At 34.6% G+C, this 27,842-nt stretch overlaps 42 non-coding genes across 42 annotated transcripts; all 42 read left to right on the top strand.

Annotated features, from left to right (window-relative positions):
• Window positions 1–1,168: 1,168 nt before the first annotated feature.
• Window positions 1,169–1,242, top strand: Trnan-guu (transfer RNA asparagine (anticodon GUU)). Its single transcript has one exon. It is a non-coding gene; the product is annotated as a tRNA-Asn (tRNA).
• Window positions 1,243–1,683: 441 nt separating this feature from the next.
• Window positions 1,684–1,757, top strand: Trnan-guu (transfer RNA asparagine (anticodon GUU)). The gene has a single exon. It is a non-coding gene; the product is annotated as a tRNA-Asn (tRNA).
• Window positions 1,758–2,198: 441 nt separating this feature from the next.
• Trnan-guu (transfer RNA asparagine (anticodon GUU)) lies at window positions 2,199–2,272 on the top strand. Its single transcript has one exon. It is a non-coding gene; the product is annotated as a tRNA-Asn (tRNA).
• A 441-nt stretch (window positions 2,273–2,713) lies between these two features.
• Trnan-guu (transfer RNA asparagine (anticodon GUU)) lies at window positions 2,714–2,787 on the top strand. The gene has a single exon. It is a non-coding gene; the product is annotated as a tRNA-Asn (tRNA).
• A 441-nt stretch (window positions 2,788–3,228) lies between these two features.
• Trnan-guu (transfer RNA asparagine (anticodon GUU)) lies at window positions 3,229–3,302 on the top strand. Its single transcript has one exon. It is a non-coding gene; the product is annotated as a tRNA-Asn (tRNA).
• Window positions 3,303–3,743: 441 nt separating this feature from the next.
• On the top strand, window positions 3,744–3,817 carry Trnan-guu (transfer RNA asparagine (anticodon GUU)). Its single transcript has one exon. It is a non-coding gene; the product is annotated as a tRNA-Asn (tRNA).
• Window positions 3,818–4,258: 441 nt separating this feature from the next.
• On the top strand, window positions 4,259–4,332 carry Trnan-guu (transfer RNA asparagine (anticodon GUU)). The gene has a single exon. It is a non-coding gene; the product is annotated as a tRNA-Asn (tRNA).
• A 441-nt stretch (window positions 4,333–4,773) lies between these two features.
• Window positions 4,774–4,847, top strand: Trnan-guu (transfer RNA asparagine (anticodon GUU)). The gene has a single exon. It is a non-coding gene; the product is annotated as a tRNA-Asn (tRNA).
• A 441-nt stretch (window positions 4,848–5,288) lies between these two features.
• Trnan-guu (transfer RNA asparagine (anticodon GUU)) lies at window positions 5,289–5,362 on the top strand. Its single transcript has one exon. It is a non-coding gene; the product is annotated as a tRNA-Asn (tRNA).
• Window positions 5,363–5,803: 441 nt separating this feature from the next.
• Window positions 5,804–5,877, top strand: Trnan-guu (transfer RNA asparagine (anticodon GUU)). The gene has a single exon. It is a non-coding gene; the product is annotated as a tRNA-Asn (tRNA).
• A 956-nt stretch (window positions 5,878–6,833) lies between these two features.
• On the top strand, window positions 6,834–6,907 carry Trnan-guu (transfer RNA asparagine (anticodon GUU)). The gene has a single exon. It is a non-coding gene; the product is annotated as a tRNA-Asn (tRNA).
• A 441-nt stretch (window positions 6,908–7,348) lies between these two features.
• Window positions 7,349–7,422, top strand: Trnan-guu (transfer RNA asparagine (anticodon GUU)). The gene has a single exon. It is a non-coding gene; the product is annotated as a tRNA-Asn (tRNA).
• Window positions 7,423–7,863: 441 nt separating this feature from the next.
• Window positions 7,864–7,937, top strand: Trnan-guu (transfer RNA asparagine (anticodon GUU)). The gene has a single exon. It is a non-coding gene; the product is annotated as a tRNA-Asn (tRNA).
• Window positions 7,938–8,378: 441 nt separating this feature from the next.
• Trnan-guu (transfer RNA asparagine (anticodon GUU)) lies at window positions 8,379–8,452 on the top strand. Its single transcript has one exon. It is a non-coding gene; the product is annotated as a tRNA-Asn (tRNA).
• Window positions 8,453–8,893: 441 nt separating this feature from the next.
• Window positions 8,894–8,967, top strand: Trnan-guu (transfer RNA asparagine (anticodon GUU)). The gene has a single exon. It is a non-coding gene; the product is annotated as a tRNA-Asn (tRNA).
• A 441-nt stretch (window positions 8,968–9,408) lies between these two features.
• Trnan-guu (transfer RNA asparagine (anticodon GUU)) lies at window positions 9,409–9,482 on the top strand. The gene has a single exon. It is a non-coding gene; the product is annotated as a tRNA-Asn (tRNA).
• A 441-nt stretch (window positions 9,483–9,923) lies between these two features.
• Window positions 9,924–9,997, top strand: Trnan-guu (transfer RNA asparagine (anticodon GUU)). Its single transcript has one exon. It is a non-coding gene; the product is annotated as a tRNA-Asn (tRNA).
• Window positions 9,998–10,438: 441 nt separating this feature from the next.
• Trnan-guu (transfer RNA asparagine (anticodon GUU)) lies at window positions 10,439–10,512 on the top strand. Its single transcript has one exon. It is a non-coding gene; the product is annotated as a tRNA-Asn (tRNA).
• A 441-nt stretch (window positions 10,513–10,953) lies between these two features.
• Trnan-guu (transfer RNA asparagine (anticodon GUU)) lies at window positions 10,954–11,027 on the top strand. The gene has a single exon. It is a non-coding gene; the product is annotated as a tRNA-Asn (tRNA).
• A 441-nt stretch (window positions 11,028–11,468) lies between these two features.
• On the top strand, window positions 11,469–11,542 carry Trnan-guu (transfer RNA asparagine (anticodon GUU)). The gene has a single exon. It is a non-coding gene; the product is annotated as a tRNA-Asn (tRNA).
• Window positions 11,543–11,983: 441 nt separating this feature from the next.
• Trnan-guu (transfer RNA asparagine (anticodon GUU)) lies at window positions 11,984–12,057 on the top strand. The gene has a single exon. It is a non-coding gene; the product is annotated as a tRNA-Asn (tRNA).
• A 442-nt stretch (window positions 12,058–12,499) lies between these two features.
• Window positions 12,500–12,573, top strand: Trnan-guu (transfer RNA asparagine (anticodon GUU)). Its single transcript has one exon. It is a non-coding gene; the product is annotated as a tRNA-Asn (tRNA).
• A 441-nt stretch (window positions 12,574–13,014) lies between these two features.
• Window positions 13,015–13,088, top strand: Trnan-guu (transfer RNA asparagine (anticodon GUU)). Its single transcript has one exon. It is a non-coding gene; the product is annotated as a tRNA-Asn (tRNA).
• Window positions 13,089–13,529: 441 nt separating this feature from the next.
• Trnan-guu (transfer RNA asparagine (anticodon GUU)) lies at window positions 13,530–13,603 on the top strand. The gene has a single exon. It is a non-coding gene; the product is annotated as a tRNA-Asn (tRNA).
• Window positions 13,604–14,044: 441 nt separating this feature from the next.
• Trnan-guu (transfer RNA asparagine (anticodon GUU)) lies at window positions 14,045–14,118 on the top strand. Its single transcript has one exon. It is a non-coding gene; the product is annotated as a tRNA-Asn (tRNA).
• A 441-nt stretch (window positions 14,119–14,559) lies between these two features.
• Trnan-guu (transfer RNA asparagine (anticodon GUU)) lies at window positions 14,560–14,633 on the top strand. The gene has a single exon. It is a non-coding gene; the product is annotated as a tRNA-Asn (tRNA).
• Window positions 14,634–15,074: 441 nt separating this feature from the next.
• Trnan-guu (transfer RNA asparagine (anticodon GUU)) lies at window positions 15,075–15,148 on the top strand. Its single transcript has one exon. It is a non-coding gene; the product is annotated as a tRNA-Asn (tRNA).
• A 441-nt stretch (window positions 15,149–15,589) lies between these two features.
• On the top strand, window positions 15,590–15,663 carry Trnan-guu (transfer RNA asparagine (anticodon GUU)). Its single transcript has one exon. It is a non-coding gene; the product is annotated as a tRNA-Asn (tRNA).
• A 441-nt stretch (window positions 15,664–16,104) lies between these two features.
• Window positions 16,105–16,178, top strand: Trnan-guu (transfer RNA asparagine (anticodon GUU)). The gene has a single exon. It is a non-coding gene; the product is annotated as a tRNA-Asn (tRNA).
• A 441-nt stretch (window positions 16,179–16,619) lies between these two features.
• Trnan-guu (transfer RNA asparagine (anticodon GUU)) lies at window positions 16,620–16,693 on the top strand. The gene has a single exon. It is a non-coding gene; the product is annotated as a tRNA-Asn (tRNA).
• A 441-nt stretch (window positions 16,694–17,134) lies between these two features.
• On the top strand, window positions 17,135–17,208 carry Trnan-guu (transfer RNA asparagine (anticodon GUU)). The gene has a single exon. It is a non-coding gene; the product is annotated as a tRNA-Asn (tRNA).
• Window positions 17,209–17,649: 441 nt separating this feature from the next.
• Window positions 17,650–17,723, top strand: Trnan-guu (transfer RNA asparagine (anticodon GUU)). The gene has a single exon. It is a non-coding gene; the product is annotated as a tRNA-Asn (tRNA).
• Window positions 17,724–18,164: 441 nt separating this feature from the next.
• Trnan-guu (transfer RNA asparagine (anticodon GUU)) lies at window positions 18,165–18,238 on the top strand. The gene has a single exon. It is a non-coding gene; the product is annotated as a tRNA-Asn (tRNA).
• A 441-nt stretch (window positions 18,239–18,679) lies between these two features.
• Window positions 18,680–18,753, top strand: Trnan-guu (transfer RNA asparagine (anticodon GUU)). The gene has a single exon. It is a non-coding gene; the product is annotated as a tRNA-Asn (tRNA).
• A 441-nt stretch (window positions 18,754–19,194) lies between these two features.
• Trnan-guu (transfer RNA asparagine (anticodon GUU)) lies at window positions 19,195–19,268 on the top strand. The gene has a single exon. It is a non-coding gene; the product is annotated as a tRNA-Asn (tRNA).
• A 441-nt stretch (window positions 19,269–19,709) lies between these two features.
• Window positions 19,710–19,783, top strand: Trnan-guu (transfer RNA asparagine (anticodon GUU)). The gene has a single exon. It is a non-coding gene; the product is annotated as a tRNA-Asn (tRNA).
• A 441-nt stretch (window positions 19,784–20,224) lies between these two features.
• Window positions 20,225–20,298, top strand: Trnan-guu (transfer RNA asparagine (anticodon GUU)). The gene has a single exon. It is a non-coding gene; the product is annotated as a tRNA-Asn (tRNA).
• Window positions 20,299–20,739: 441 nt separating this feature from the next.
• Window positions 20,740–20,813, top strand: Trnan-guu (transfer RNA asparagine (anticodon GUU)). Its single transcript has one exon. It is a non-coding gene; the product is annotated as a tRNA-Asn (tRNA).
• A 441-nt stretch (window positions 20,814–21,254) lies between these two features.
• Trnan-guu (transfer RNA asparagine (anticodon GUU)) lies at window positions 21,255–21,328 on the top strand. The gene has a single exon. It is a non-coding gene; the product is annotated as a tRNA-Asn (tRNA).
• A 441-nt stretch (window positions 21,329–21,769) lies between these two features.
• Window positions 21,770–21,843, top strand: Trnan-guu (transfer RNA asparagine (anticodon GUU)). The gene has a single exon. It is a non-coding gene; the product is annotated as a tRNA-Asn (tRNA).
• Window positions 21,844–22,284: 441 nt separating this feature from the next.
• On the top strand, window positions 22,285–22,358 carry Trnan-guu (transfer RNA asparagine (anticodon GUU)). The gene has a single exon. It is a non-coding gene; the product is annotated as a tRNA-Asn (tRNA).
• A 441-nt stretch (window positions 22,359–22,799) lies between these two features.
• Trnan-guu (transfer RNA asparagine (anticodon GUU)) lies at window positions 22,800–22,873 on the top strand. The gene has a single exon. It is a non-coding gene; the product is annotated as a tRNA-Asn (tRNA).
• The last annotated feature ends 4,969 nt before the right edge of the window (window positions 22,874–27,842 follow it).

Genomic DNA, 27,842 nt, shown 5'->3' with positions numbered 1-27,842 from the left:
ATATATGTATAAGATAGTGTAGATTAGACCGTTATAATTAATTGGTCAATATAATTCATCCTTATGGTGTATACAGTATATGACAATATGACAAGGTAAAAACATCACTACCTTAATATTCTACAGTTTGACATGCGAGTCTCTGTGGCGCAATTGGTTAGCGCGTTCGGCTGTTAACCGAAAGGTTGGTGGTTCGAGCCCACCCAGGGACGTGGCATAATTTTTGCCAGCAGAAAATAGGGTTTTATTCTCATCTTGTTACTGACAGACCTAAGGTTATCAACAAAAAGACTTATAAATGTGTAATAGTATAGCAGTTCTGGTGGAGGACTATGTTATGGATATGTTCTGTTAAGAGTTTATGCATATTTTCGATCTATTGAAAGACATTTTTATGGATATGTTCTAGTAATTGACTAGTGGTAAAACAAACTGGGGATTTTAAATGAATAATGAAAGGCTAATGAACGCAGTCGAATTTTTGAAGATCGAGTGCATTGCATGTGACAACATCAATATATGTATAAGATAGTGTAGATTAGACCGTTATAATTAATTGGTCAATATAATTCATCCTTATGGTGTATACAGTATATGACAATATGACAAGGTAAAAACATCACTACCTTAATATTCTACAGTTTGACATGCGAGTCTCTGTGGCGCAATTGGTTAGCGCGTTCGGCTGTTAACCGAAAGGTTGGTGGTTCGAGCCCACCCAGGGACGTGGCATAATTTTTGCCAGCAGAAAATAGGGTTTTATTCTCATCTTGTTACTGACAGACCTAAGGTTATCAACAAAAAGACTTATAAATGTGTAATAGTATAGCAGTTCTGGTGGAGGACTATGTTATGGATATGTTCTGTTAAGAGTTTATGCATATTTTCGATCTATTGAAAGACATTTTTATGGATATGTTCTAGTAATTGACTAGTGGTAAAACAAACTGGGGATTTTAAATGAATAATGAAAGGCTAATGAACGCAGTCGAATTTTTGAAGATCGAGTGCATTGCATGTGACAACATCAATATATGTATAAGATAGTGTAGATTAGACCGTTATAATTAATTGGTCAATATAATTCATCCTTATGGTGTATACAGTATATGACAATATGACAAGGTAAAAACATCACTACCTTAATATTCTACAGTTTGACATGCGAGTCTCTGTGGCGCAATTGGTTAGCGCGTTCGGCTGTTAACCGAAAGGTTGGTGGTTCGAGCCCACCCAGGGACGTGGCATAATTTTTGCCAGCAGAAAATAGGGTTTTATTCTCATCTTGTTACTGACAGACCTAAGGTTATCAACAAAAAGACTTATAAATGTGTAATAGTATAGCAGTTCTGGTGGAGGACTATGTTATGGATATGTTCTGTTAAGAGTTTATGCATATTTTCGATCTATTGAAAGACATTTTTATGGATATGTTCTAGTAATTGACTAGTGGTAAAACAAACTGGGGATTTTAAATGAATAATGAAAGGCTAATGAACGCAGTCGAATTTTTGAAGATCGAGTGCATTGCATGTGACAACATCAATATATGTATAAGATAGTGTAGATTAGACCGTTATAATTAATTGGTCAATATAATTCATCCTTATGGTGTATACAGTATATGACAATATGACAAGGTAAAAACATCACTACCTTAATATTCTACAGTTTGACATGCGAGTCTCTGTGGCGCAATTGGTTAGCGCGTTCGGCTGTTAACCGAAAGGTTGGTGGTTCGAGCCCACCCAGGGACGTGGCATAATTTTTGCCAGCAGAAAATAGGGTTTTATTCTCATCTTGTTACTGACAGACCTAAGGTTATCAACAAAAAGACTTATAAATGTGTAATAGTATAGCAGTTCTGGTGGAGGACTATGTTATGGATATGTTCTGTTAAGAGTTTATGCATATTTTCGATCTATTGAAAGACATTTTTATGGATATGTTCTAGTAATTGACTAGTGGTAAAACAAACTGGGGATTTTAAATGAATAATGAAAGGCTAATGAACGCAGTCGAATTTTTGAAGATCGAGTGCATTGCATGTGACAACATCAATATATGTATAAGATAGTGTAGATTAGACCGTTATAATTAATTGGTCAATATAATTCATCCTTATGGTGTATACAGTATATGACAATATGACAAGGTAAAAACATCACTACCTTAATATTCTACAGTTTGACATGCGAGTCTCTGTGGCGCAATTGGTTAGCGCGTTCGGCTGTTAACCGAAAGGTTGGTGGTTCGAGCCCACCCAGGGACGTGGCATAATTTTTGCCAGCAGAAAATAGGGTTTTATTCTCATCTTGTTACTGACAGACCTAAGGTTATCAACAAAAAGACTTATAAATGTGTAATAGTATAGCAGTTCTGGTGGAGGACTATGTTATGGATATGTTCTGTTAAGAGTTTATGCATATTTTCGATCTATTGAAAGACATTTTTATGGATATGTTCTAGTAATTGACTAGTGGTAAAACAAACTGGGGATTTTAAATGAATAATGAAAGGCTAATGAACGCAGTCGAATTTTTGAAGATCGAGTGCATTGCATGTGACAACATCAATATATGTATAAGATAGTGTAGATTAGACCGTTATAATTAATTGGTCAATATAATTCATCCTTATGGTGTATACAGTATATGACAATATGACAAGGTAAAAACATCACTACCTTAATATTCTACAGTTTGACATGCGAGTCTCTGTGGCGCAATTGGTTAGCGCGTTCGGCTGTTAACCGAAAGGTTGGTGGTTCGAGCCCACCCAGGGACGTGGCATAATTTTTGCCAGCAGAAAATAGGGTTTTATTCTCATCTTGTTACTGACAGACCTAAGGTTATCAACAAAAAGACTTATAAATGTGTAATAGTATAGCAGTTCTGGTGGAGGACTATGTTATGGATATGTTCTGTTAAGAGTTTATGCATATTTTCGATCTATTGAAAGACATTTTTATGGATATGTTCTAGTAATTGACTAGTGGTAAAACAAACTGGGGATTTTAAATGAATAATGAAAGGCTAATGAACGCAGTCGAATTTTTGAAGATCGAGTGCATTGCATGTGACAACATCAATATATGTATAAGATAGTGTAGATTAGACCGTTATAATTAATTGGTCAATATAATTCATCCTTATGGTGTATACAGTATATGACAATATGACAAGGTAAAAACATCACTACCTTAATATTCTACAGTTTGACATGCGAGTCTCTGTGGCGCAATTGGTTAGCGCGTTCGGCTGTTAACCGAAAGGTTGGTGGTTCGAGCCCACCCAGGGACGTGGCATAATTTTTGCCAGCAGAAAATAGGGTTTTATTCTCATCTTGTTACTGACAGACCTAAGGTTATCAACAAAAAGACTTATAAATGTGTAATAGTATAGCAGTTCTGGTGGAGGACTATGTTATGGATATGTTCTGTTAAGAGTTTATGCATATTTTCGATCTATTGAAAGACATTTTTATGGATATGTTCTAGTAATTGACTAGTGGTAAAACAAACTGGGGATTTTAAATGAATAATGAAAGGCTAATGAACGCAGTCGAATTTTTGAAGATCGAGTGCATTGCATGTGACAACATCAATATATGTATAAGATAGTGTAGATTAGACCGTTATAATTAATTGGTCAATATAATTCATCCTTATGGTGTATACAGTATATGACAATATGACAAGGTAAAAACATCACTACCTTAATATTCTACAGTTTGACATGCGAGTCTCTGTGGCGCAATTGGTTAGCGCGTTCGGCTGTTAACCGAAAGGTTGGTGGTTCGAGCCCACCCAGGGACGTGGCATAATTTTTGCCAGCAGAAAATAGGGTTTTATTCTCATCTTGTTACTGACAGACCTAAGGTTATCAACAAAAAGACTTATAAATGTGTAATAGTATAGCAGTTCTGGTGGAGGACTATGTTATGGATATGTTCTGTTAAGAGTTTATGCATATTTTCGATCTATTGAAAGACATTTTTATGGATATGTTCTAGTAATTGACTAGTGGTAAAACAAACTGGGGATTTTAAATGAATAATGAAAGGCTAATGAACGCAGTCGAATTTTTGAAGATCGAGTGCATTGCATGTGACAACATCAATATATGTATAAGATAGTGTAGATTAGACCGTTATAATTAATTGGTCAATATAATTCATCCTTATGGTGTATACAGTATATGACAATATGACAAGGTAAAAACATCACTACCTTAATATTCTACAGTTTGACATGCGAGTCTCTGTGGCGCAATTGGTTAGCGCGTTCGGCTGTTAACCGAAAGGTTGGTGGTTCGAGCCCACCCAGGGACGTGGCATAATTTTTGCCAGCAGAAAATAGGGTTTTATTCTCATCTTGTTACTGACAGACCTAAGGTTATCAACAAAAAGACTTATAAATGTGTAATAGTATAGCAGTTCTGGTGGAGGACTATGTTATGGATATGTTCTGTTAAGAGTTTATGCATATTTTCGATCTATTGAAAGACATTTTTATGGATATGTTCTAGTAATTGACTAGTGGTAAAACAAACTGGGGATTTTAAATGAATAATGAAAGGCTAATGAACGCAGTCGAATTTTTGAAGATCGAGTGCATTGCATGTGACAACATCAATATATGTATAAGATAGTGTAGATTAGACCGTTATAATTAATTGGTCAATATAATTCATCCTTATGGTGTATACAGTATATGACAATATGACAAGGTAAAAACATCACTACCTTAATATTCTACAGTTTGACATGCGAGTCTCTGTGGCGCAATTGGTTAGCGCGTTCGGCTGTTAACCGAAAGGTTGGTGGTTCGAGCCCACCCAGGGACGTGGCATAATTTTTGCCAGCAGAAAATAGGGTTTTATTCTCATCTTGTTACTGACAGACCTAAGGTTATCAACAAAAAGACTTATAAATGTGTAATAGTATAGCAGTTCTGGTGGAGGACTATGTTATGGATATGTTCTGTTAAGAGTTTATGCATATTTTCGATCTATTGAAAGACATTTTTATGGATATGTTCTAGTAATTGACTAGTGGTAAAACAAACTGGGGATTTTAAATGAATAATGAAAGGCTAATGAACGCAGTCGAATTTTTGAAGATCGAGTGCATTGCATGTGACAACATCAATATATGTATAAGATAGTGTAGATTAGACCGTTATAATTAATTGGTCAATATAATTCATCCTTATGGTGTATACAGTATATGACAATATGACAAGGTAAAAACATCACTACCTTAATATTCTACAGTTTGACATGCGAGTCTCTGTGGCGCAATTGGTTAGCGCGTTCGGCTGTTAACCGAAAGGTTGGTGGTTCGAGCCCACCCAGGGACGTGGCATAATTTTTGCCAGCAGAAAATAGGGTTTTATTCTCATCTTGTTACTGACAGACCTAAGGTTATCAACAAAAAGACTTATAAATGTGTAATAGTATAGCAGTTCTGGTGGAGGACTATGTTATGGATATGTTCTGTTAAGAGTTTATGCATATTTTCGATCTATTGAAAGACATTTTTATGGATATGTTCTAGTAATTGACTAGTGGTAAAACAAACTGGGGATTTTAAATGAATAATGAAAGGCTAATGAACGCAGTCGAATTTTTGAAGATCGAGTGCATTGCATGTGACAACATCAATATATGTATAAGATAGTGTAGATTAGACCGTTATAATTAATTGGTCAATATAATTCATCCTTATGGTGTATACAGTATATGACAATATGACAAGGTAAAAACATCACTACCTTAATATTCTACAGTTTGACATGCGAGTCTCTGTGGCGCAATTGGTTAGCGCGTTCGGCTGTTAACCGAAAGGTTGGTGGTTCGAGCCCACCCAGGGACGTGGCATAATTTTTGCCAGCAGAAAATAGGGTTTTATTCTCATCTTGTTACTGACAGACCTAAGGTTATCAACAAAAAGACTTATAAATGTGTAATAGTATAGCAGTTCTGGTGGAGGACTATGTTATGGATATGTTCTGTTAAGAGTTTATGCATATTTTCGATCTATTGAAAGACATTTTTATGGATATGTTCTAGTAATTGACTAGTGGTAAAACAAACTGGGGATTTTAAATGAATAATGAAAGGCTAATGAACGCAGTCGAATTTTTGAAGATCGAGTGCATTGCATGTGACAACATCAATATATGTATAAGATAGTGTAGATTAGACCGTTATAATTAATTGGTCAATATAATTCATCCTTATGGTGTATACAGTATATGACAATATGACAAGGTAAAAACATCACTACCTTAATATTCTACAGTTTGACATGCGAGTCTCTGTGGCGCAATTGGTTAGCGCGTTCGGCTGTTATCCGAAAGGTTGGTGGTTCGAGCCCACCCAGGGACGTGGCATAATTTTTGCCAGCAGAAAATAGGGTTTTATTCTCATCTTGTTACTGACAGACCTAAGGTTATCAACAAAAAGACTTATAAATGTGTAATAGTATAGCAGTTCTGGTGGAGGACTATGTTATGGATATGTTCTGTTAAGAGTTTATGCATATTTTCGATCTATTGAAAGACATTTTTATGGATATGTTCTAGTAATTGACTAGTGGTAAAACAAACTGGGGATTTTAAATGAATAATGAAAGGCTAATGAACGCAGTCGAATTTTTGAAGATCGAGTGCATTGCATGTGACAACATCAATATATGTATAAGATAGTGTAGATTAGACCGTTATAATTAATTGGTCAATATAATTCATCCTTATGGTGTATACAGTATATGACAATATGACAAGGTAAAAACATCACTACCTTAATATTCTACAGTTTGACATGCGAGTCTCTGTGGCGCAATTGGTTAGCGCGTTCGGCTGTTAACCGAAAGGTTGGTGGTTCGAGCCCACCCAGGGACGTGGCATAATTTTTGCCAGCAGAAAATAGGGTTTTATTCTCATCTTGTTACTGACAGACCTAAGGTTATCAACAAAAAGACTTATAAATGTGTAATAGTATAGCAGTTCTGGTGGAGGACTATGTTATGGATATGTTCTGTTAAGAGTTTATGCATATTTTCGATCTATTGAAAGACATTTTTATGGATATGTTCTAGTAATTGACTAGTGGTAAAACAAACTGGGGATTTTAAATGAATAATGAAAGGCTAATGAACGCAGTCGAATTTTTGAAGATCGAGTGCATTGCATGTGACAACATCAATATATGTATAAGATAGTGTAGATTAGACCGTTATAATTAATTGGTCAATATAATTCATCCTTATGGTGTATACAGTATATGACAATATGACAAGGTAAAAACATCACTACCTTAATATTCTACAGTTTGACATGCGAGTCTCTGTGGCGCAATTGGTTAGCGCGTTCGGCTGTTAACCGAAAGGTTGGTGGTTCGAGCCCACCCAGGGACGTGGCATAATTTTTGCCAGCAGAAAATAGGGTTTTATTCTCATCTTGTTACTGACAGACCTAAGGTTATCAACAAAAAGACTTATAAATGTGTAATAGTATAGCAGTTCTGGTGGAGGACTATGTTATGGATATGTTCTGTTAAGAGTTTATGCATATTTTCGATCTATTGAAAGACATTTTTATGGATATGTTCTAGTAATTGACTAGTGGTAAAACAAACTGGGGATTTTAAATGAATAATGAAAGGCTAATGAACGCAGTCGAATTTTTGAAGATCGAGTGCATTGCATGTGACAACATCAATATATGTATAAGATAGTGTAGATTAGACCGTTATAATTAATTGGTCAATATAATTCATCCTTATGGTGTATACAGTATATGACAATATGACAAGGTAAAAACATCACTACCTTAATATTCTACAGTTTGACATGCGAGTCTCTGTGGCGCAATTGGTTAGCGCGTTCGGCTGTTAACCGAAAGGTTGGTGGTTCGAGCCCACCCAGGGACGTGGCATAATTTTTGCCAGCAGAAAATAGGGTTTTATTCTCATCTTGTTACTGACAGACCTAAGGTTATCAACAAAAAGACTTATAAATGTGTAATAGTATAGCAGTTCTGGTGGAGGACTATGTTATGGATATGTTCTGTTAAGAGTTTATGCATATTTTCGATCTATTGAAAGACATTTTTATGGATATGTTCTAGTAATTGACTAGTGGTAAAACAAACTGGGGATTTTAAATGAATAATGAAAGGCTAATGAACGCAGTCGAATTTTTGAAGATCGAGTGCATTGCATGTGACAACATCAATATATGTATAAGATAGTGTAGATTAGACCGTTATAATTAATTGGTCAATATAATTCATCCTTATGGTGTATACAGTATATGACAATATGACAAGGTAAAAACATCACTACCTTAATATTCTACAGTTTGACATGCGAGTCTCTGTGGCGCAATTGGTTAGCGCGTTCGGCTGTTAACCGAAAGGTTGGTGGTTCGAGCCCACCCAGGGACGTGGCATAATTTTTGCCAGCAGAAAATAGGGTTTTATTCTCATCTTGTTACTGACAGACCTAAGGTTATCAACAAAAAGACTTATAAATGTGTAATAGTATAGCAGTTCTGGTGGAGGACTATGTTATGGATATGTTCTGTTAAGAGTTTATGCATATTTTCGATCTATTGAAAGACATTTTTATGGATATGTTCTAGTAATTGACTAGTGGTAAAACAAACTGGGGATTTTAAATGAATAATGAAAGGCTAATGAACGCAGTCGAATTTTTGAAGATCGAGTGCATTGCATGTGACAACATCAATATATGTATAAGATAGTGTAGATTAGACCGTTATAATTAATTGGTCAATATAATTCATCCTTATGGTGTATACAGTATATGACAATATGACAAGGTAAAAACATCACTACCTTAATATTCTACAGTTTGACATGCGAGTCTCTGTGGCGCAATTGGTTAGCGCGTTCGGCTGTTAACCGAAAGGTTGGTGGTTCGAGCCCACCCAGGGACGTGGCATAATTTTTGCCAGCAGAAAATAGGGTTTTATTCTCATCTTGTTACTGACAGACCTAAGGTTATCAACAAAAAGACTTATAAATGTGTAATAGTATAGCAGTTCTGGTGGAGGACTATGTTATGGATATGTTCTGTTAAGAGTTTATGCATATTTTCGATCTATTGAAAGACATTTTTATGGATATGTTCTAGTAATTGACTAGTGGTAAAACAAACTGGGGATTTTAAATGAATAATGAAAGGCTAATGAACGCAGTCGAATTTTTGAAGATCGAGTGCATTGCATGTGACAACATCAATATATGTATAAGATAGTGTAGATTAGACCGTTATAATTAATTGGTCAATATAATTCATCCTTATGGTGTATACAGTATATGACAATATGACAAGGTAAAAACATCACTACCTTAATATTCTACAGTTTGACATGCGAGTCTCTGTGGCGCAATTGGTTAGCGCGTTCGGCTGTTAACCGAAAGGTTGGTGGTTCGAGCCCACCCAGGGACGTGGCATAATTTTTGCCAGCAGAAAATAGGGTTTTATTCTCATCTTGTTACTGACAGACCTAAGGTTATCAACAAAAAGACTTATAAATGTGTAATAGTATAGCAGTTCTGGTGGAGGACTATGTTATGGATATGTTCTGTTAAGAGTTTATGCATATTTTCGATCTATTGAAAGACATTTTTATGGATATGTTCTAGTAATTGACTAGTGGTAAAACAAACTGGGGATTTTAAATGAATAATGAAAGGCTAATGAACGCAGTCGAATTTTTGAAGATCGAGTGCATTGCATGTGACAACATCAATATATGTATAAGATAGTGTAGATTAGACCGTTATAATTAATTGGTCAATATAATTCATCCTTATGGTGTATACAGTATATGACAATATGACAAGGTAAAAACATCACTACCTTAATATTCTACAGTTTGACATGCGAGTCTCTGTGGCGCAATTGGTTAGCGCGTTCGGCTGTTAACCGAAAGGTTGGTGGTTCGAGCCCACCCAGGGACGTGGCATAATTTTTGCCAGCAGAAAATAGGGTTTTATTCTCATCTTGTTACTGACAGACCTAAGGTTATCAACAAAAAGACTTATAAATGTGTAATAGTATAGCAGTTCTGGTGGAGGACTATGTTATGGATATGTTCTGTTAAGAGTTTATGCATATTTTCGATCTATTGAAAGACATTTTTATGGATATGTTCTAGTAATTGACTAGTGGTAAAACAAACTGGGGATTTTAAATGAATAATGAAAGGCTAATGAACGCAGTCGAATTTTTGAAGATCGAGTGCATTGCATGTGACAACATCAATATATGTATAAGATAGTGTAGATTAGACCGTTATAATTAATTGGTCAATATAATTCATCCTTATGGTGTATACAGTATATGACAATATGACAAGGTAAAAACATCACTACCTTAATATTCTACAGTTTGACATGCGAGTCTCTGTGGCGCAATTGGTTAGCGCGTTCGGCTGTTAACCGAAAGGTTGGTGGTTCGAGCCCACCCAGGGACGTGGCATAATTTTTGCCAGCAGAAAATAGGGTTTTATTCTCATCTTGTTACTGACAGACCTAAGGTTATCAACAAAAAGACTTATAAATGTGTAATAGTATAGCAGTTCTGGTGGAGGACTATGTTATGGATATGTTCTGTTAAGAGTTTATGCATATTTTCGATCTATTGAAAGACATTTTTATGGATATGTTCTAGTAATTGACTAGTGGTAAAACAAACTGGGGATTTTAAATGAATAATGAAAGGCTAATGAACGCAGTCGAATTTTTGAAGATCGAGTGCATTGCATGTGACAACATCAATATATGTATAAGATAGTGTAGATTAGACCGTTATAATTAATTGGTCAATATAATTCATCCTTATGGTGTATACAGTATATGACAATATGACAAGGTAAAAACATCACTACCTTAATATTCTACAGTTTGACATGCGAGTCTCTGTGGCGCAATTGGTTAGCGCGTTCGGCTGTTAACCGAAAGGTTGGTGGTTCGAGCCCACCCAGGGACGTGGCATAATTTTTGCCAGCAGAAAATAGGGTTTTATTCTCATCTTGTTACTGACAGACCTAAGGTTATCAACAAAAAGACTTATAAATGTGTAATAGTATAGCAGTTCTGGTGGAGGACTATGTTATGGATATGTTCTGTTAAGAGTTTATGCATATTTTCGATCTATTGAAAGACATTTTTATGGATATGTTCTAGTAATTGACTAGTGGTAAAACAAACTGGGGATTTTAAATGAATAATGAAAGGCTAATGAACGCAGTCGAATTTTTGAAGATCGAGTGCATTGCATGTGACAACATCAATATATGTATAAGATAGTGTAGATTAGACCGTTATAATTAATTGGTCAATATAATTCATCCTTATGGTGTATACAGTATATGACAATATGACAAGGTAAAAACATCACTACCTTAATATTCTACAGTTTGACATGCGAGTCTCTGTGGCGCAATTGGTTAGCGCGTTCGGCTGTTAACCGAAAGGTTGGTGGTTCGAGCCCACCCAGGGACGTGGCATAATTTTTGCCAGCAGAAAATAGGGTTTTATTCTCATCTTGTTACTGACAGACCTAAGGTTATCAACAAAAAGACTTATAAATGTGTAATAGTATAGCAGTTCTGGTGGAGGACTATGTTATGGATATGTTCTGTTAAGAGTTTATGCATATTTTCGATCTATTGAAAGACATTTTTATGGATATGTTCTAGTAATTGACTAGTGGTAAAACAAACTGGGGATTTTAAATGAATAATGAAAGGCTAATGAACGCAGTCGAATTTTTGAAGATCGAGTGCATTGCATGTGACAACATCAATATATGTATAAGATAGTGTAGATTAGACCGTTATAATTAATTGGTCAATATAATTCATCCTTATGGTGTATACAGTATATGACAATATGACAAGGTAAAAACATCACTACCTTAATATTCTACAGTTTGACATGCGAGTCTCTGTGGCGCAATTGGTTAGCGCGTTCGGCTGTTAACCGAAAGGTTGGTGGTTCGAGCCCACCCAGGGACGTGGCATAATTTTTGCCAGCAGAAAATAGGGTTTTATTCTAATCTTGTTACTGACAGACCTAAGGTTATCAACAAAAAGACTTATAAATGTGTAATAGTATAGCAGTTCTGGTGGAGGACTATGTTATGGATATGTTCTGTTAAGAGTTTATGCATATTTTCGATCTATTGAAAGACATTTTTTATGGATATGTTCTAGTAATTGACTAGTGGTAAAACAAACTGGGGATTTTAAATGAATAATGAAAGGCTAATGAACGCAGTCGAATTTTTGAAGATCGAGTGCATTGCATGTGACAACATCAATATATGTATAAGATAGTGTAGATTAGACCGTTATAATTAATTGGTCAATATAATTCATCCTTATGGTGTATACAGTATATGACAATATGACAAGGTAAAAACATCACTACCTTAATATTCTACAGTTTGACATGCGAGTCTCTGTGGCGCAATTGGTTAGCGCGTTCGGCTGTTAACCGAAAGGTTGGTGGTTCGAGCCCACCCAGGGACGTGGCATAATTTTTGCCAGCAGAAAATAGGGTTTTATTCTCATCTTGTTACTGACAGACCTAAGGTTATCAACAAAAAGACTTATAAATGTGTAATAGTATAGCAGTTCTGGTGGAGGACTATGTTATGGATATGTTCTGTTAAGAGTTTATGCATATTTTCGATCTATTGAAAGACATTTTTATGGATATGTTCTAGTAATTGACTAGTGGTAAAACAAACTGGGGATTTTAAATGAATAATGAAAGGCTAATGAACGCAGTCGAATTTTTGAAGATCGAGTGCATTGCATGTGACAACATCAATATATGTATAAGATAGTGTAGATTAGACCGTTATAATTAATTGGTCAATATAATTCATCCTTATGGTGTATACAGTATATGACAATATGACAAGGTAAAAACATCACTACCTTAATATTCTACAGTTTGACATGCGAGTCTCTGTGGCGCAATTGGTTAGCGCGTTCGGCTGTTAACCGAAAGGTTGGTGGTTCGAGCCCACCCAGGGACGTGGCATAATTTTTGCCAGCAGAAAATAGGGTTTTATTCTCATCTTGTTACTGACAGACCTAAGGTTATCAACAAAAAGACTTATAAATGTGTAATAGTATAGCAGTTCTGGTGGAGGACTATGTTATGGATATGTTCTGTTAAGAGTTTATGCATATTTTCGATCTATTGAAAGACATTTTTATGGATATGTTCTAGTAATTGACTAGTGGTAAAACAAACTGGGGATTTTAAATGAATAATGAAAGGCTAATGAACGCAGTCGAATTTTTGAAGATCGAGTGCATTGCATATGACAACATCAATATATGTATAAGATAGTGTAGATTAGACCGTTATAATTAATTGGTCAATATAATTCATCCTTATGGTGTATACAGTATATGACAATATGACAAGGTAAAAACATCACTACCTTAATATTCTACAGTTTGACATGCGAGTCTCTGTGGCGCAATTGGTTAGCGCGTTCGGCTGTTAACCGAAAGGTTGGTGGTTCGAGCCCACCCAGGGACGTGGCATAATTTTTGCCAGCAGAAAATAGGGTTTTATTCTCATCTTGTTACTGACAGACCTAAGGTTATCAACAAAAAGACTTATAAATGTGTAATAGTATAGCAGTTCTGGTGGAGGACTACGTTATGGATATGTTCTGTTAAGAGTTTATGCATATTTTCGATCTATTGAAAGACATTTTTATGGATATGTTCTAGTAATTGACTAGTGGTAAAACAAACTGGGGATTTTAAATGAATAATGAAAGGCTAATGAACGCAGTCGAATTTTTGAAGATCGAGTGCATTGCATGTGACAACATCAATATATGTATAAGATAGTGTAGATTAGACCGTTATAATTAATTGGTCAATATAATTCATCCTTATGGTGTATACAGTATATGACAATATGACAAGGTAAAAACATCACTACCTTAATATTCTACAGTTTGACATGCGAGTCTCTGTGGCGCAATTGGTTAGCGCGTTCGGCTGTTAACCGAAAGGTTGGTGGTTCGAGCCCACCCAGGGACGTGGCATAATTTTTGCCAGCAGAAAATAGGGTTTTATTCTCATCTTGTTACTGACAGACCTAAGGTTATCAACAAAAAGACTTATAAATGTGTAATAGTATAGCAGTTCTGGTGGAGGACTATGTTATGGATATGTTCTGTTAAGAGTTTATGCATATTTTCGATCTATTGAAAGACATTTTTATGGATATGTTCTAGTAATTGACTAGTGGTAAAACAAACTGGGGATTTTAAATGAATAATGAAAGGCTAATGAACGCAGTCGAATTTTTGAAGATCGAGTGCATTGCATGTGACAACATCAATATATGTATAAGATAGTGTAGATTAGACCGTTATAATTAATTGGTCAATATAATTCATCCTTATGGTGTATACAGTATATGACAATATGACAAGGTAAAAACATCACTACCTTAATATTCTACAGTTTGACATGCGAGTCTCTGTGGCGCAATTGGTTAGCGCGTTCGGCTGTTAACCGAAAGGTTGGTGGTTCGAGCCCACCCAGGGACGTGGCATAATTTTTGCCAGCAGAAAATAGGGTTTTATTCTCATCTTGTTACTGACAGACCTAAGGTTATCAACAAAAAGACTTATAAATGTGTAATAGTATAGCAGTTCTGGTGGAGGACTATGTTATGGATATGTTCTGTTAAGAGTTTATGCATATTTTCGATCTATTGAAAGACATTTTTATGGATATGTTCTAGTAATTGACTAGTGGTAAAACAAACTGGGGATTTTAAATGAATAATGAAAGGCTAATGAACGCAGTCGAATTTTTGAAGATCGAGTGCATTGCATGTGACAACATCAATATATGTATAAGATAGTGTAGATTAGACCGTTATAATTAATTGGTCAATATAATTCATCCTTATGGTGTATACAGTATATGACAATATGACAAGGTAAAAACATCACTACCTTAATATTCTACAGTTTGACATGCGAGTCTCTGTGGCGCAATTGGTTAGCGCGTTCGGCTGTTAACCGAAAGGTTGGTGGTTCGAGCCCACCCAGGGACGTGGCATAATTTTTGCCAGCAGAAAATAGGGTTTTATTCTCATCTTGTTACTGACAGACCTAAGGTTATCAACAAAAAGACTTATAAATGTGTAATAGTATAGCAGTTCTGGTGGAGGACTATGTTATGGATATGTTCTGTTAAGAGTTTATGCATATTTTCGATCTATTGAAAGACATTTTTATGGATATGTTCTAGTAATTGACTAGTGGTAAAACAAACTGGGGATTTTAAATGAATAATGAAAGGCTAATGAACGCAGTCGAATTTTTGAAGATCGAGTGCATTGCATGTGACAACATCAATATATGTATAAGATAGTGTAGATTAGACCGTTATAATTAATTGGTCAATATAATTCATCCTTATGGTGTATACAGTATATGACAATATGACAAGGTAAAAACATCACTACCTTAATATTCTACAGTTTGACATGCGAGTCTCTGTGGCGCAATTGGTTAGCGCGTTCGGCTGTTAACCGAAAGGTTGGTGGTTCGAGCCCACCCAGGGACGTGGCATAATTTTTGCCAGCAGAAAATAGGGTTTTATTCTCATCTTGTTACTGACAGACCTAAGGTTATCAACAAAAAGACTTATAAATGTGTAATAGTATAGCAGTTCTGGTGGAGGACTATGTTATGGATATGTTCTGTTAAGAGTTTATGCATATTTTCGATCTATTGAAAGACATTTTTATGGATATGTTCTAGTAATTGACTAGTGGTAAAACAAACTGGGGATTTTAAATGAATAATGAAAGGCTAATGAACGCAGTCGAATTTTTGAAGATCGAGTGCATTGCATGTGACAACATCAATATATGTATAAGATAGTGTAGATTAGACCGTTATAATTAATTGGTCAATATAATTCATCCTTATGGTGTATACAGTATATGACAATATGACAAGGTAAAAACATCACTACCTTAATATTCTACAGTTTGACATGCGAGTCTCTGTGGCGCAATTGGTTAGCGCGTTCGGCTGTTAACCGAAAGGTTGGTGGTTCGAGCCCACCCAGGGACGTGGCATAATTTTTGCCAGCAGAAAATAGGGTTTTATTCTCATCTTGTTACTGACAGACCTAAGGTTATCAACAAAAAGACTTATAAATGTGTAATAGTATAGCAGTTCTGGTGGAGGACTATGTTATGGATATGTTCTGTTAAGAGTTTATGCATATTTTCGATCTATTGAAAGACATTTTTATGGATATGTTCTAGTAATTGACTAGTGGTAAAACAAACTGGGGATTTTAAATGAATAATGAAAGGCTAATGAACGCAGTCGAATTTTTGAAGATCGAGTGCATTGCATGTGACAACATCAATATATGTATAAGATAGTGTAGATTAGACCGTTATAATTAATTGGTCAATATAATTCATCCTTATGGTGTATACAGTATATGACAATATGACAAGGTAAAAACATCACTACCTTAATATTCTACAGTTTGACATGCGAGTCTCTGTGGCGCAATTGGTTAGCGCGTTCGGCTGTTAACCGAAAGGTTGGTGGTTCGAGCCCACCCAGGGACGTGGCATAATTTTTGCCAGCAGAAAATAGGGTTTTATTCTCATCTTGTTACTGACAGACCTAAGGTTATCAACAAAAAGACTTATAAATGTGTAATAGTATAGCAGTTCTGGTGGAGGACTATGTTATGGATATGTTCTGTTAAGAGTTTATGCATATTTTCGATCTATTGAAAGACATTTTTATGGATATGTTCTAGTAATTGACTAGTGGTAAAACAAACTGGGGATTTTAAATGAATAATGAAAGGCTAATGAACGCAGTCGAATTTTTGAAGATCGAGTGCATTGCATGTGACAACATCAATATATGTATAAGATAGTGTAGATTAGACCGTTATAATTAATTGGTCAATATAATTCATCCTTATGGTGTATACAGTATATGACAATATGACAAGGTAAAAACATCACTACCTTAATATTCTACAGTTTGACATGCGAGTCTCTGTGGCGCAATTGGTTAGCGCGTTCGGCTGTTAACCGAAAGGTTGGTGGTTCGAGCCCACCCAGGGACGTGGCATAATTTTTGCCAGCAGAAAATAGGGTTTTATTCTCATCTTGTTACTGACAGACCTAAGGTTATCAACAAAAAGACTTATAAATGTGTAATAGTATAGCAGTTCTGGTGGAGGACTATGTTATGGATATGTTCTGTTAAGAGTTTATGCATATTTTCGATCTATTGAAAGACATTTTTATGGATATGTTCTAGTAATTGACTAGTGGTAAAACAAACTGGGGATTTTAAATGAATAATGAAAGGCTAATGAACGCAGTCGAATTTTTGAAGATCGAGTGCATTGCATGTGACAACATCAATATATGTATAAGATAGTGTAGATTAGACCGTTATAATTAATTGGTCAATATAATTCATCCTTATGGTGTATACAGTATATGACAATATGACAAGGTAAAAACATCACTACCTTAATATTCTACAGTTTGACATGCGAGTCTCTGTGGCGCAATTGGTTAGCGCGTTCGGCTGTTAACCGAAAGGTTGGTGGTTCGAGCCCACCCAGGGACGTGGCATAATTTTTGCCAGCAGAAAATAGGGTTTTATTCTCATCTTGTTACTGACAGACCTAAGGTTATCAACAAAAAGACTTATAAATGTGTAATAGTATAGCAGTTCTGGTGGAGGACTATGTTATGGATATGTTCTGTTAAGAGTTTATGCATATTTTCGATCTATTGAAAGACATTTTTATGGATATGTTCTAGTAATTGACTAGTGGTAAAACAAACTGGGGATTTTAAATGAATAATGAAAGGCTAATGAACGCAGTCGAATTTTTGAAGATCGAGTGCATTGCATGTGACAACATCAATATATGTATAAGATAGTGTAGATTAGACCGTTATAATTAATTGGTCAATATAATTCATCCTTATGGTGTATACAGTATATGACAATATGACAAGGTAAAAACATCACTACCTTAATATTCTACAGTTTGACATGCGAGTCTCTGTGGCGCAATTGGTTAGCGCGTTCGGCTGTTAACCGAAAGGTTGGTGGTTCGAGCCCACCCAGGGACGTGGCATAATTTTTGCCAGCAGAAAATAGGGTTTTATTCTCATCTTGTTACTGACAGACCTAAGGTTATCAACAAAAAGACTTATAAATGTGTAATAGTATAGCAGTTCTGGTGGAGGACTATGTTATGGATATGTTCTGTTAAGAGTTTATGCATATTTTCGATCTATTGAAAGACATTTTTATGGATATGTTCTAGTAATTGACTAGTGGTAAAACAAACTGGGGATTTTAAATGAATAATGAAAGGCTAATGAACGCAGTCGAATTTTTGAAGATCGAGTGCATTGCATGTGACAACATCAATATATGTATAAGATAGTGTAGATTAGACCGTTATAATTAATTGGTCAATATAATTCATCCTTATGGTGTATACAGTATATGACAATATGACAAGGTAAAAACATCACTACCTTAATATTCTACAGTTTGACATGCGAGTCTCTGTGGCGCAATTGGTTAGCGCGTTCGGCTGTTAACCGAAAGGTTGGTGGTTCGAGCCCACCCAGGGACGTGGCATAATTTTTGCCAGCAGAAAATAGGGTTTTATTCTCATCTTGTTACTGACAGACCTAAGGTTATCAACAAAAAGACTTATAAATGTGTAATAGGATAGCAGTTCTGGTGGAGGACTATGTTATGGATATGTTCTGTTAAGAGTTTATGCATATTTTCGATCTATTGAAAGACATTTTTATGGATATGTTCTAGTAATTGACTAGTGGTAAAACAAACTGGGGATTTTAAATGAATAATGAAAGGCTAATGAACGCAGTCGAATTTTTGAAGATCGAGTGCATTGCATGTGACAACATCAATATATGTATAAGATAGTGTAGATTAGACCGTTATAATTAATTGGTCAATATAATTCATCCTTATGGTGTATACAGTATATGACAATATGACAAGGTAAAAACATCACTACCTTAATATTCTACAGTTTGACATGCGAGTCTCTGTGGCGCAATTGGTTAGCGCGTTCGGCTGTTAACCGAAAGGTTGGTGGTTCGAGCCCACCCAGGGACGTGGCATAATTTTTGCCAGCAGAAAATAGGGTTTTATTCTCATCTTGTTACTGACAGACCTAAGGTTATCAACAAAAAGACTTATAAATGTGTAATAGTATAGCAGTTCTGGTGGAGGACTATGTTATGGATATGTTCTGTTAAGAGTTTATGCATATTTTCGATCTATTGAAAGACATTTTTATGGATATGTTCTAGTAATTGACTAGTGGTAAAACAAACTGGGGATTTTAAATGAATAATGAAAGGCTAATGAACGCAGTCGAATTTTTGAAGATCGAGTGCATTGCATGTGACAACATCAATATATGTATAAGATAGTGTAGATTAGACCGTTATAATTAATTGGTCAATATAATTCATCCTTATGGTGTATACAGTATATGACAATATGACAAGGTAAAAACATCACTACCTTAATATTCTACAGTTTGACATGCGAGTCTCTGTGGCGCAATTGGTTAGCGCGTTCGGCTGTTAACCGAAAGGTTGGTGGTTCGAGCCCACCCAGGGACGTGGCATAATTTTTGCCAGCAGAAAATAGGGTTTTATTCTCATCTTGTTACTGACAGACCTAAGGTTATCAACAAAAAGACTTATAAATGTGTAATAGGATAGCAGTTCTGGTGGAGGACTATGTTATGGATATGTTCTGTTAAGAGTTTATGCATATTTTCGATCTATTGAAAGACATTTTTATGGATATGTTCTAGTAATTGACTAGTGGTAAAACAAACTGGGGATTTTAAATGAATAATGAAAGGCTAATGAACGCAGTCGAATTTTTGAAGATCGAGTGCATTGCATGTGACAACATCAATATATGTATAAGATAGTGTAGATTAGACCGTTATAATTAATTGGTCAATATAATTCATCCTTATGGTGTATACAGTATATGACAATATGACAAGGTAAAAACATCACTACCTTAATATTCTACAGTTTGACATGCGAGTCTCTGTGGCGCAATTGGTTAGCGCGTTCGGCTGTTAACCGAAAGGTTGGTGGTTCGAGCCCACCCAGGGACGTGGCATAATTTTTGCCAGCAGAAAATAGGGTTTTATTCTCATCTTGTTACTGACAGACCTAAGGTTATCAACAAAAAGACTTATAAATGTGTAATAGTATAGCAGTTCTGGTGGAGGACTATGTTATGGATATGTTCTGTTAAGAGTTTATGCATATTTTCGATCTATTGAAAGACATTTTTATGGATATGTTCTAGTAATTGACTAGTGGTAAAACAAACTGGGGATTTTAAATGAATAATGAAAGGCTAATGAACGCAGTCGAATTTTTGAAGATCGAGTGCATTGCATGTGACAACATCAATATATGTATAAGATAGTGTAGATTAGACCGTTATAATTAATTGGTCAATATAATTCATCCTTATGGTGTATACAGTATATGACAATATGACAAGGTAAAAACATCACTACCTTAATATTCTACAGTTTGACATGCGAGTCTCTGTGGCGCAATTGGTTAGCGCGTTCGGCTGTTAACCGAAAGGTTGGTGGTTCGAGCCCACCCAGGGACGTGGCATAATTTTTGCCAGCAGAAAATAGGGTTTTATTCTCATCTTGTTACTGACAGACCTAAGGTTATCAACAAAAAGACTTATAAATGTGTAATAGTATAGCAGTTCTGGTGGAGGACTATGTTATGGATATGTTCTGTTAAGAGTTTATGCATATTTTCGATCTATTGAAAGACATTTTTATGGATATGTTCTAGTAATTGACTAGTGGTAAAACAAACTGGGGATTTTAAATGAATAATGAAAGGCTAATGAACGCAGTCGAATTTTTGAAGATCGAGTGCATTGCATGTGACAACATCAATATATGTATAAGATAGTGTAGATTAGACCGTTATAATTAATTGGTCAATATAATTCATCCTTATGGTGTATACAGTATATGACAATATGACAAGGTAAAAACATCACTACCTTAATATTCTACAGTTTGACATGCGAGTCTCTGTGGCGCAATTGGTTAGCGCGTTCGGCTGTTAACCGAAAGGTTGGTGGTTCGAGCCCACCCAGGGACGTGGCATAATTTTTGCCAGCAGAAAATAGGGTTTTATTCTCATCTTGTTACTGACAGACCTAAGGTTATCAACAAAAAGACTTATAAATGTGTAATAGTATAGCAGTTCTGGTGGAGGACTATGTTATGGATATGTTCTGTTAAGAGTTTATGCATATTTTCGATCTATTGAAAGACATTTTTATGGATATGTTCTAGTAATTGACTAGTGGTAAAACAAACTGGGGATTTTAAATGAATAATGAAAGGCTAATGAACGCAGTCGAATTTTTGAAGATCGAGTGCATTGCATGTGACAACATCAATATATGTATAAGATAGTGTAGATTAGACCGTTATAATTAATTGGTCAATATAATTCATCCTTATGGTGTATACAGTATATGACAATATGACAAGGTAAAAACATCACTACCTTAATATTCTACAGTTTGACATGCGAGTCTCTGTGGCGCAATTGGTTAGCGCGTTCGGCTGTTAACCGAAAGGTTGGTGGTTCGAGCCCACCCAGGGACGTGGCATAATTTTTGCCAGCAGAAAATAGGGTTTTATTCTCATCTTGTTACTGACAGACCTAAGGTTATCAACAAAAAGACTTATAAATGTGTAATAGTATAGCAGTTCTGGTGGAGGACTATGTTATGGATATGTTCTGTTAAGAGTTTATGCATATTTTCGATCTATTGAAAGACATTTTTATGGATATGTTCTAGTAATTGACTAGTGGTAAAACAAACTGGGGATTTTAAATGAATAATGAAAGGCTAATGAACGCAGTCGAATTTTTGAAGATCGAGTGCATTGCATGTGACAACATCAATATATGTATAAGATAGTGTAGATTAGACCGTTATAATTAATTGGTCAATATAATTCATCCTTATGGTGTATACAGTATATGACAATATGACAAGGTAAAAACATCACTACCTTAATATTCTACAGTTTGACATGCGAGTCTCTGTGGCGCAATTGGTTAGCGCGTTCGGCTGTTAACCGAAAGGTTGGTGGTTCGAGCCCACCCAGGGACGTGGCATAATTTTTGCCAGCAGAAAATAGGGTTTTATTCTCATCTTGTTACTGACAGACCTAAGGTTATCAACAAAAAGACTTATAAATGTGTAATAGTATAGCAGTTCTGGTGGAGGACTATGTTATGGATATGTTCTGTTAAGAGTTTATGCATATTTTCGATCTATTGAAAGACATTTTTATGGATATGTTCTAGTAATTGACTAGTGGTAAAACAAACTGGGGATTTTAAATGAATAATGAAAGGCTAATGAACGCAGTCGAATTTTTGAAGATCGAGTGCATTGCATGTGACAACATCAATATATGTATAAGATAGTGTAGATTAGACCGTTATAATTAATTGGTCAATATAATTCATCCTTATGGTGTATACAGTATATGACAATATGACAAGGTAAAAACATCACTACCTTAATATTCTACAGTTTGACATGCGAGTCTCTGTGGCGCAATTGGTTAGCGCGTTCGGCTGTTAACCGAAAGGTTGGTGGTTCGAGCCCACCCAGGGACGTGGCATAATTTTTGCCAGCAGAAAATAGGGTTTTATTCTCATCTTGTTACTGACAGACCTAAGGTTATCAACAAAAAGACTTATAAATGTGTAATAGTATAGCAGTTCTGGTGGAGGACTATGTTATGGATATGTTCTGTTAAGAGTTTATGCATATTTTCGATCTATTGAAAGACATTTTTATGGATATGTTCTAGTAATTGACTAGTGGTAAAACAAACTGTAACACAACACAATGTTATTTGGAACAACAATTTATTCAAGCCGGTCTGGACCAGTGTCCATAAAGGACGGTCTCCTCTAACAGTATACAAGCAATAGTTTATATACAATTTCATTTGAATATAACAGTTTATCAAAATTTCTATTACTTTGACAATAATAGTTTTTATTCTAAAGATACACAGATGAATATCTATCAAGCTGACTTTAATTGACATGTTCTTACCACTCTGGACAATTTATAGTTGTGAATCTTGCATATGCCCAGTTCATTAATTAATTGTTATTATAACATGTCAGTATATGGCCTACATGTGTACATGTACTTATATTTACATGTTATTTTAACCTTGAATTAAAACAATCAGTCTAAAACTTATTTGTATAATTTTCTTGATAGATATTTCCCTGTGTTATTATTATCAATGAATTTTATTAAACATATTAAGAATATATAAATATATATATATATATATATATATATTTTGAAGCCCATCATATTGTCACATTCCTCCCTTTCTTAAGAAATATAATTTTATATTTTAGTTTAAATCGGTGACAATATGAATGCTTGCAAATTAAAAAAAAAACAACATTCATAAACAGTCATTTCAACAGTTCAACAACATCTAAATGTCCAGCAATGCATAGTTCATACAATTCTTGTGTGAATAACTAAGTTGTAAAAGTTCTATCATTACACTCTTCGTAACATCAAAAATCGGAACTTCGTAATACCAGAAAAAGGCGCAACCATCAACTGCGGACCGTCTTCATAACTCCGACTCCGGTGGACTGCTCCTCCGAACGTCGTTGTCAACTCCAACAATCCGTTTGTTTGTCTGCAACGCCAATTCCCATCATTCAGAAGTACTGCAACTGCTCCGACTGTCGTCGATAACTCTGACCTTTCATGCGCAACTACTCCGACTGTCGTTGATAACTCCGACCTCCAAGTGATCAACCATCTGTCGTTGATATACTCCGACCTCCAAGTGATCCACCATCTGTCGTTGATATACTCCGACCTCCAAGTAATCAACCATCTGTCGTTGATATACTCCTACCTCCAAGTGATCCACCATCTGTCGTTGTTATACTCCGACCTCCAAGTAATCCACCATCTGTCGTTGATATACTCCGACCTCCAAGTGATCCACCATCTGTCGTTGATATTACTCCGACCTCCATGTGATCCACCATCTGTCTTTGATATTACTCCTAACTGACCTAGCTTACCTACCCTGTTGATTCAGGGTCCCTGACTAGGTTGCTCAGTTATCACCGGCTGGAACAAATCAGGCAAATCTACCTGTGATGTTGTAGAACGATTCCCTCTACCAATATAAAGTTATGTGATCGTATAGTTTTATTTACATCTAAACGTCTGCGTTGTGTCCAATAATCAAAGCCAATATCCAGTGTTCTTGTCCAATCGTCATTCTTGTGGTTAGTTTACTCGATTGTAACTTCTCATTGTTTGACAAGTTAAGTACTGGATAATGGTTCTTAGTGGCTGGTTTTAATAGTGGTACAGAAGCTATTTTAACATTTCTGGAGGCAGTACCATCGCCCTCAACATTAGTTGACACCACTTCATTGCAACCAAGATATCTAGTGACTATTTGAACCTCTTAATTATAATTCTCAATTGGCTAAAAACCTACACTTAAATTTTTGACTATGTTTGCAAAATAAATATAACAAAATACCTATAAATATAACAACAAAATAAATTAATGCATTTACTAAGTTTGATAGTTCAAAGTCGTCCTCAATAAGTTCTTACTGCTTTAATTTGGTAAATGGACTTATCAATATGTTATTTACTTAACTAGAATATAAAAACTCGAAAAAACACGAAATGGTTTCTATATTAAGGTTAATTTTTTTACTAAGTTATATAATTATTTTTTTTTTACTGTGTAGCAATTTACCCCCAAATAACAACCTTTTAATATATACTTCGCTCTCGCAGACACTGAAAAGGTTTTAAATAAGGTTTGACATTTAACCAACACTTTCCTTCCTTTTTCATAAACAAAACTGTGATTAAGAGATTACTGATATTAATACGAATTCTAAACAATCAATATTTTTTCAGTGATCTATCTGAAGCGACAATTAGAATGAATATGATTAATTAAAACAAAAGTATATTATTTACAAAAATATTTCATATACACATAAAAATTATACTGATAAATAAACAAGCTATAGTTATCATGAAGCCTATGATTATATCTTGTTAGTCGTAAACAAACAAAAAATTGTGAGAATGTTTTACATAAATTAGTCTATCTTTCAGACTTACACATTTTTCGTTTATTTTTCTTAGGTACCCTAATTTCATCAAAAGACATATTTTGACTACTTTCTGAATTATACTCATGTGAATTATTATCATTTGTCATTTCACTTAACACAAAAGCTATAGAAGACCTTATGACCCTCTTTTTTAATCAGCAATAACATTAACGATCATTAATATTCTTCGGAAGATGTATCGAGTTATTGTTTATAACGATTAATCATATGATACGTATTTCCATATATTTAAGTCCAAAATTATTTATCTTATTAAGATTGTAATCCGTGTTTACATAGTATTATTATTTATAGTGCAAAATCTGCAAATTTATTTTAGATAGAAGACGTCGTTTTTTATACCGTTAAACAGTTTGTCTTAACTGTAAATACAAATATTTTTAAGGACGTTTTTTATACCGTTAAACATTTTGTCTTAACTGTAAATATAAATATTTTTAAGGAAATTTTCAAATCTAGCTGTACATTGATATTTATTATTATTAATTTTCAATATATATATATTTTTTTTAATCCCGTCTCTCATAATTCTTTTTAGAATGGCATTAATATTTTATATTGTTTTATGTATTCGTGTATTATGTTATGTATTGTAATATTAATGGTGAGACGTAAATAAACTATTTGTATTGTTTACAAACCTTACCAATGCTTTATTATAAACAGATTTCATTTAAAACCCTTATTTTAGATTTCTGTTTTTTTTTATCATGCATTTCATTTTCACATTGTTAACTTTACACGATGTTCAAATATTCCTTTGAACATTTAAAGAAACTATATATTCCTATATTTCATCCATCGCGAAATACTTAAAATCTTAAAAGTTAACCTTAACATGCCTTAGTGTAAACACAGCAGTTGTATCAATCTTTATCATTTATGCGCTATTTTCTGAAGATAGTTCTGTCATTCTTTAAAAATACCACAATAAGGGTTACTATAGCAACCGTGATTACTCTACCTAACCACGTGCACCATTGTCATTGCTTAGCAACGTATGCCTTATTAATTGTGCGAAAAAAGGTTTGGATTCTAAACAACATAGAATGTTTTGTTTCTCTAAACAAATGTGCTTACGCACTTACCCAATTGCGTCAACCATATTTTAGCAACCATATGGTTATAACATCGCAGAAATACCCTTTACTTCGTCGCCAAAAGGTTCTTAAATGAAACTTTCTTATACCAGTGTATACAGGCGCGTATATTCTAGAACTACGGACTGTATCTTTAGAAAACAACTCAAAATATGAATCAAATCAGAAATTATTATATTACAAATCGAGATATCTTATCATTATTCACGCAGTTAAATACCCTAGATATAACCAGCATCTTAAGTTTTTTATGATCCAGCCGTAGCGGATGGGGCATTAAGTTTTTTTTTACTTATTGTAAATTAATTCTAAAATATTAATATTCAAGTGTTTTAAATAATATCTTTTCTGTCTTTTAATAGACAGCATATAAAAACATTTTGTCATTATAATTAAAATTTGTACGCAAGTCTTTTATACTGACTTATACAATAAAATACCTAATAAAATCCTTCGCCCTTATAATGATTACATACAAACATACCAATAAAAAAAACCTCCACCATTGAATTAGACAAAATAAATATCTACATTTTCGCTTATAAAATCAACATTATTTTAACAAAACATTCCTCCTGATGACTTCATCCAAGTTAACAACTTGATCATGAAAAAGTGTGCTTACATCTTGTTCACCTATTCCTATTTTTTGCGATTATGAACCATCAAAGCTTTCAATCGAATTAATGCCCTTTTCAAATACCCTTTTGAGTAAGACTTTGACCTTTTGTTACTAAATTTTGGAAAACTAATCCTACATTAAATTCTTTATCAGCCATTTTAAGAAATTAAATAAAGATTATCAATAGTCACTTTACCTTAGAATCCTTTAGTCACGGTTAACCAAAAATAACCACTGTGTAACACAACACAATGTTATTTGGAACAACAATTTATTCAAGCCGGTCTGGACCAGTGTCCATAAAGGACGGTCTCCTCTAACAGTATACAAGCAATAGTTTATATACAATTTCATTTGAATATAACAGTTTATCAAAATTTCTATTACTTTGACAATAATAGTTTTTATTCTAAAGATACACAGATGAATATCTATCAAGCTGACTTTAATTGACATGTTCTTACCACTCTGGACAATTTATAGTTGTGAATCTTGCATATGCCCAGTTCATTAATTAATTGTTATTATAACATGTCAGTATATGGCCTACATGTGTACATGTACTTATATTTACATGTTATTTTAACCTTGAATTAAAACAATCAGTCTAAAACTTATTTGTATAATTTTCTTGATAGATATTTCCCTGTGTTATTATTATCAATGAATTTTATTAAACATATTAAGAATATATAAA

Source organism: Mytilus californianus, unplaced genomic scaffold (assembly GCF_021869535.1).
Source record: "Mytilus californianus isolate M0D057914Y unplaced genomic scaffold, xbMytCali1.0.p SCAF_1, whole genome shotgun sequence".
Taxonomy (NCBI): domain Eukaryota; kingdom Metazoa; phylum Mollusca; class Bivalvia; order Mytilida; family Mytilidae; genus Mytilus; species Mytilus californianus.
The sequence above is the reverse complement of the archived record's forward strand: the minus strand, read 5'-3'. Positions and strand labels throughout refer to the sequence as shown.